Genomic DNA, 7,166 nt, shown 5'->3' on the forward strand with positions numbered 1-7,166 from the left:
TAATAATCGGTTCATCTTTCTGTCTTCATTTATATTAATAGTTTCCTTAAATAAACTGATTCTCAAAAGAAAATATAAAATGCAGAAATTTCTCAAAACTCATGCTGGTAGTGGTAATGAAAATTCTAACAGCAAAAGCACATTTGATTAATCATATACATGCATGATTTTTGTCTTATACCATCTGTTTAAAAGATGAAAAATGTATTCTGCTGGTAGTTTGGCATAAAGTGTATTTATAGAAAGATTTTATTTATAGTCTGCCAGTGGATTCTGAGCCTGCGATGACATAGCTTTCAGAACTAGGTACACGGAAATGATCAAATATTAATGCCAACAACATTCTTATCATTAAAACATGAAAGTTAAAATGTTTTCATATTCAGTTTATATTTTGCAGTCTGTGGCTGTGGACTGAAGTCTACTTGGAACTCAGCTTTAAAAATATTAGAACAAGACTAGATAGGCTTGGTTAATCTTTGTGATTGATGGTATCTAAACGACTCAATGTATCCCACTTTATTATGTGGTTTTCCAGAATTAAGGCAGACAAGGCTTATCTCAGAAAACCCTTCCATGGACTGAGCACATGGAACCACTGGTTTTTAGTGATGGGGAGGCTATATTATGGAAATTCCAAGCTGATAGGGAAAACTCTGCAGGGTGAAAGTCAGATCTTGGATCCTTTGAATTATGTGCTGGAACCAGAGAAACGATTAAACAATAACAATGGGTCCTTTTTAAAAGAATGCAGGCCCTAACCTCTTGCCACATTCTTATCCATGCATGTCCTGCATAAGTTAAAATTTCATTTACACTTGGCCGTATTCTCAACCCCAAGGATGCCTGTGTAATCTAATTTGCCACCTGAGGCAAAACAAGAACCTTCTTGCTTTTGTGGGCTTTATGAGAAACAGATGGGCAGTTGGACACTGGGAATATTCTGGAAGGTGATTGTCCTGCTCTTCTTGGCTAGCTGCCCCAATACCCGATACAAAGCAAAAGCAGCCTTGAGTGTCCTTTTTACAATATCCTGATCTGATATGCATTTATACAACCCCCAGGATAAGTCACATGAGCAGCAGCCTGAAATATACTGGGAGGGGAGAGGTCACACCTGAAAATGCAGATCTTCTTTGTGAGCATCAAAATGGGATCCTTTCTGAGTGTTCAAACAGCACACTCTGTGGGCAATGATAGTCATATGTAGCAATGTGGGGGGAAATTCATTTTGTGCTGCACTCAAGCCTAGTGAATTACAACCCCCAAAAAATTTAAGGTGGCTTCGATGTGGGGCCTGATTGCCCTTTTCTTTCTTCTTTGAGAACCCAGAACTGTACCAACAAAATAGCCAACAGCACACAGTGGCTAACATGTGATTCTCCAGGGTTTGTTAACAGAAGCAGTGGAAAGGGAAACAGTTGTACTCCTGTAAGAGCTGTCTCTCCTGGTCCCATGAGGAAGAGGGTAGAGTGTTCTTAGCAGCAGAACCCTTGAACACACACTGAGACAGGTCCTGCCAGGATGCTCAACTTGAATGGCGGTAACTGGGGGAAATAAGCAGTCCTCCTGTTCGACCTTGCCTGGCATCCTGACTCTGTAGGGCTTACATAGCCCTTAATGCACAGTGAACCTCCCTGGGCAGACACTAGCTTAGTCCAAGAACCAGAGAGGAAATGATTACTCACAGAGGTGACGAATGTCTACTGATTGTAGTCATTTCATAGGCACTGGTCTGAGCATGGAGGCCACAACCTCACTGAATCACAACCATTGTTTTAGGGCAATTTTAGTTCTTTTACATTAAAATGAAAAGACTCTCTGAGCTCATATTCCTGGAATCAGAATTAGACAGAGACCTGGACTGAGTCCAAAGAAGTGCAGGACAAGTGATTAGATATTTGGCAGAAGTGAGTAATGAGAAGACAGTGAAATTACCAAATGTGCTTAGTTAAAAGAAGATACAGTGGTAAGAAGTGGAGGACCAAAGTGAGCTGGGCAGAGCTCTTTGAGACTTGTGATGCTCAGGCATGGCCAATGTGATTGGCTAGCAAGCACAATGGCAGAGGGACAGTGTGGATTTCATTGTCTACTGTCACTCTTAATTGAGAGGTATGACAGCACAGTGAGACACTGATGCCGGCGATGGCATTACCTTGGGAAACACATAGTAAATAAAGAGCAGGAGCAAGGCAGCCTGTACTTATAAATATTGCAATATGTGTATTTGTGCTGAAAAAAATGCAGAAAGCTTCCTAGCTGCATCCCAGGGAGAACTGAATTCCTCAGAGATAGATGGGATTTGTGTGACTTGCGGTACGAAGGTGAGTATTCTCCAGGTTTCCGTCGGCTTCATTCAACTTTCTCTTTCCTCCACCTTGCCCTTTCTTCCTCCAGAGGGCACCAACACCCCATCCTGGACCTGTGTTTTCCTTCTGCGTGTTGAAAACAATTCTCAACAGGAAAGAATCTGGTTATAAACCAATAAACCAATAACGAGACTTCCTATTTTAGTTTCAAATGTCTCTGAGAACAAATCGCATTTTGTTTAAACCCAGACTGATCGTTAAGCAACAACAAAAATCTGGTGATTCGGAGGGAAGAAAACTGGGAGGCTGTGTTCATGGTTCCAAAATGGGAGCGGCCACATTCAGTTGAGTCCCAATAGTTACACAAGACTGTGCATTTACACTAACAGGATATTTTTCTCATGTCTTGGTTTGAGCATGAAAGGGGACCTTATTTTGCAGGTAAACCAGAGGTCATGCATTGCCTACAAATAGTCCTTTAAAGCCTACGCGGCAACAGTCACGTCAGGGGTGTGCCAAAGAAAGCTTAACATTCCTCTGTTGAACACATGACACTTTTATTTGGGACCAGCAATATTACATACAGAGGTCACACAGCATTACTGTGGACTTGCTGCCTTCTTTAAATGTTTACTTTTGTGTGGAATGTGTTTAATTTCTCCTAACTCTTATTTTTAAATCCTGTCTGCATCTTAAAGTTCACCAATAACATACACATCATGCCACTTTCTGGTGCTTATCTGAGTGGTAGAGAGCAATGTTGCAGACAGCGTTTGTTACTATGTTTCTTTTAGACGTGATCTAATGGCTTGTGCTGTGGCAGTCCTTGTTTATAGGCTGTTTATATAGAGTTCAATGCTTTGATCAAATAAATTTACAGTAATTTAAATCTAACATTGACAGATACACTTAATTGTTATTATGTGCCAAGAAAGTAGTTTTCATAAGTAATAATCAAGTTGCATAGCTTACCTAGCAGAGGTCAATGTGAGTGTTCAACTATTCTCTTTTGGTTTTGATTCAGATCAGAGATATAAAATCGTAGGAATTCTTCTCTTTTTCTTTAAAACCATTCTGTCCTTTACAGTCCCCTTCCTTCTTCTGTTTTTATTCTCCTCTGTTCCTTTTCTGATTATCGAATAACAAACACAGTCACCATGGTAATGTTACTGCCACCATCTCCTTTGTACACAGACACTGACATTCATGTGTATTAGAAGAACACAGCTTTACAATGGCCTCCTACACCGAAGGAACCTTGATGTCAGCTCCTCTATCTTTCTGTTCCAGGAGAAGGTGCTCAGGGTCTCTGGCTTGTCTGCCTGTACTTAATCTCCTTGATAAACTGAGTTAATTTCATAGGGTGGCTACGATAAATTACCACAGATGTGGTAGCTTAAAACAACAGTTTATTCTTGCAGCTCCAGAGGGCAGAAGGTGTCATCGGGGCTTTGCTTTCTCTAATAGCTCTAGGGAAAGATTATTGTTTAAGAAACATAGATTGCCGGTGTTTGAAGCTGCATAACTCCAAGACATAAGACTGTATGTATACTGTATAAAATGAAGTGTTACAGAATGAGAGGATCTTGGCTAACAGTGATTCCATAGGAGAACAAGGAAAACATGGACTGACAGTGCATGGCGTGGGGTCTCCTGGGGTTACTAGTCTAGTCTAGTCTAGTCTAGTCTAGTCTAGTCTAGTCTAGTCTAGTCTAGTCTAGTCTAGTCTAGTCTTGAGGCCTCTAGCCTCAAGGAGTTTGGATCCCTGGGCTGAAATTCTCTAGTTCTGGGTCTGAATAAGCTAGAGCACTAAAGCCATTCAGTACATTCTGATCCACCTGCTATCGCAGGATATTTTCTAGACAATAAAATCTACATGGATGTATTGCTGCTTTTAATTGAAAATCAAGAGACCCTGGAACCTAAATCTGAACAGAAAAAATCAAATGTGGTAGATTTGGTAAAGGGACACATGGTAGTGGTATTTTCTTGGTTCTTTCTCTTTGGGGAAAAGATATGAAGTGGGTTCTCTGGGGAAAATGGTGTATGATGGGTAAAAGAGACAGAGAGAGCTACAGACTTCAGGGTTGTTGGAGGTTATCTTGCTTATCTTTCTGTACAGGGGCACGTATGCTGCATATTTGGATCTGCAGGGCCGAGCCTCATCTTGGCAGGTGTTTTCTGTGAAAGGAGTAACTCCAATAATCACCAAAGGGTGTGCCCACTATGCTAAAATTCATGGATGAGTCATGGAGGTGGTGGATTGATTGTTATATCAATGTAAAGACCCTGGGAGAGCTTGAGGGCCACGTTCATTACAGTTGCCACAGACCATTGGAAGGATGAACATCCAGTGTGAAAAGGAAATCTAAAAGTTATATTTTAAGACTATAGTGAAAATCTTACGAAACTGGATACTCTGTGCAGGCTCCAGGCAATGGAAAAGCTAGCATCATCTAGTTTGCACCAGCTCAGAGGTGATGGCTAGGAATCTGAGATTCCTTCTATCCACCTCTCCTTTTCCCATTGAGAAATGAAGACCTAGAGAGTTGCAACCCCAATTTTGGTTCAGGACTGTTACTTTCATCAACTAGTTATGTTCAGGTCCTGCTGTTCTCATAATAGGATGTCTTGTATATTATATTAGTGGACGTGGCCAGGGCAGCATGGTAGTAATTGCCCAGATCGTTGACATTGGCTTATGAAGCTGTAGTTGACAGGAGAGTTCCTGGGGCCAATGGAACTAATGTGATCACATTAATTTTTGATCACTCTGTACTGTGAACATGTGCAGTTACTCTGAAGTCCTCATTCTCAAAAGCTCTTACAGAAAGATAATGTTTGGATTGAAAGGTAAACATTATAAACCATTCCTTGCACTCTTTAGTCCTCCCTAGTTCCCACTTTTAATTGTTAGCATGTGTTGGGTGAGGACAAGCAAGCTAGTTAAAACCTGGATGCTTCCAGAGCCTTCCAGAGCTCAATTTTATGTTCTCTTTTTAAACCTTTGCTTACGTTGTCAGGGGCTTTTCCACTGCCTAGCAGAATATGTAGGGCTTACCCACACGTACTTCTTTGTAACTCCCTATCTGCATGACAAAGTCCCATAGACTCTTTCTTTAAATTAGCCCAACACTTTCCTTTTTCTCTGTTTACTTCTGTGACTCTAGTTCTGACTGTGGTGGTCATGGGAAAGGAATATGGTCATCTCTCTGTGTTTTTATTCCTGTTCTAGTTTCCACCGTATCAGACAAAGTGGTGTCTTCCTAAAGCAACCATGTTTTCATAACGCATTCTCTGCTGATGTACCCAGAATGATGTCAAGACTGGACTGTGTGCCTCAATGGCTAAGAACGTCATCAACCTTCATCATTGCCCTCCTTCCTATCAACCAGAATCTCATCACCCAAGTCTTTCTGTCTAGTTGAATTTCCATGTCCTACACTTTGCCAAGGGCACTTTCTCTTCTGACCAGTGTTTCCCTGATCTGATCTTATCCATGGCTGCTGTCTTATGCATATTTTATGAATGGATTTTTACTCTTGCTTATGTGACTTCTTGCTCTAGCACTCAACTTCTCATTCAGAGATGGTTTCATGTCTTATGATCTTACATGGGTGTTGAAAATCCACTCCCAGGACCACCTTCTTCATGAAATCATTTGTAGTGGTCACTCATATAAATGATTTTGTCCTTTCTCAACTATCTATTTTATTCATCAAGACTCATAAAATATCGAGCTTGTGTTAGCCACAAGACTTTATTATATACTGCCATGTCATTCCACAATTGTTCCATTCACATTTCATTCATAAAATTCTAATGATTTCCTTGAAGCATTGCCTCATTAAAGATAAAATGCTTAGAACCATATCTGGCATGGGCTTGACCTTTGATAGGTTCCCTTTGCCTTTTACCAGAAGGTTATTGGATAATGTTGTCTCTTCCATGGCAGGTATTACATGCAATCGTACAGTAGTTCTTGATCAATACTACTTATTGATTGTTCTTATTGACTAGAACATGGTTCACCTGCATACACCCAAATCTGACATCAAACATGGATATTTATGAACTGCTGGTTCATACTATTAATTTCTGAAATCAATATTTTAAAATCCTGAAACCTAGCAATGTATTGCTGGAATGTTCTTGTCACCCGACTCACTGACACATCAATACTGGTTCAGAATGTTTCTGTCCTGATGAATCGTCATTCTCTCTTAGACACTTTGCCCTTGAGACACGAGGGCTGTGACGCCAGCAAGCCTCACAGAAAGTGTCCGTTTTCTATTCTCACATGAGCTATGCTTTTCTCTTGGCAAAAGAGGAAGCCAGAGATTCAGAAATTAGGAAGTTGGGCTGAAGGGAGTCCAACTTTCCAGTTCTCAAAATGCTCTCCTGGAAAGCTTCCCTTCTGAGGGAGCAGTCCGTTTTCACTCCTGCTTTCAAGAGTGGCCTGTTCTTCTCAGATGTCCTTTCATGAACTTTTTAACTCACTAAAATTAAAACATTTGTTTCTGACTTACCAGACACTGTTTATAGTTCTCTACTGCTGCTAGCCAGAGTGTACAATTACCCCTGGAATAAAGGCACCTACATCATGTTTATTTCAGCTTTGGCTATTATCCACGAAAGCTTGTTTGAGCTTTCTGTATGGTGATAAGATTGATGTTGCCCACAATCATCATCAGCCATGTATATCCTGAAAACAATCCCAGTTTGGCAGTAGTTGTTTCGAAAGCAATATTCCTTTGCTAGCCTGTATTGTACTGTGAAACAGATCCTTGCAGAGTGTCTTAATCATCCACATCTAAGATAATGTACTATTTATTTCAAATGGTCAGCAATGTTCCA

This window comes from Rattus norvegicus, chromosome 9 (assembly GCF_036323735.1).
Source record: "Rattus norvegicus strain BN/NHsdMcwi chromosome 9, GRCr8, whole genome shotgun sequence".
NCBI classification, from domain to species: domain Eukaryota; kingdom Metazoa; phylum Chordata; class Mammalia; order Rodentia; family Muridae; genus Rattus; species Rattus norvegicus.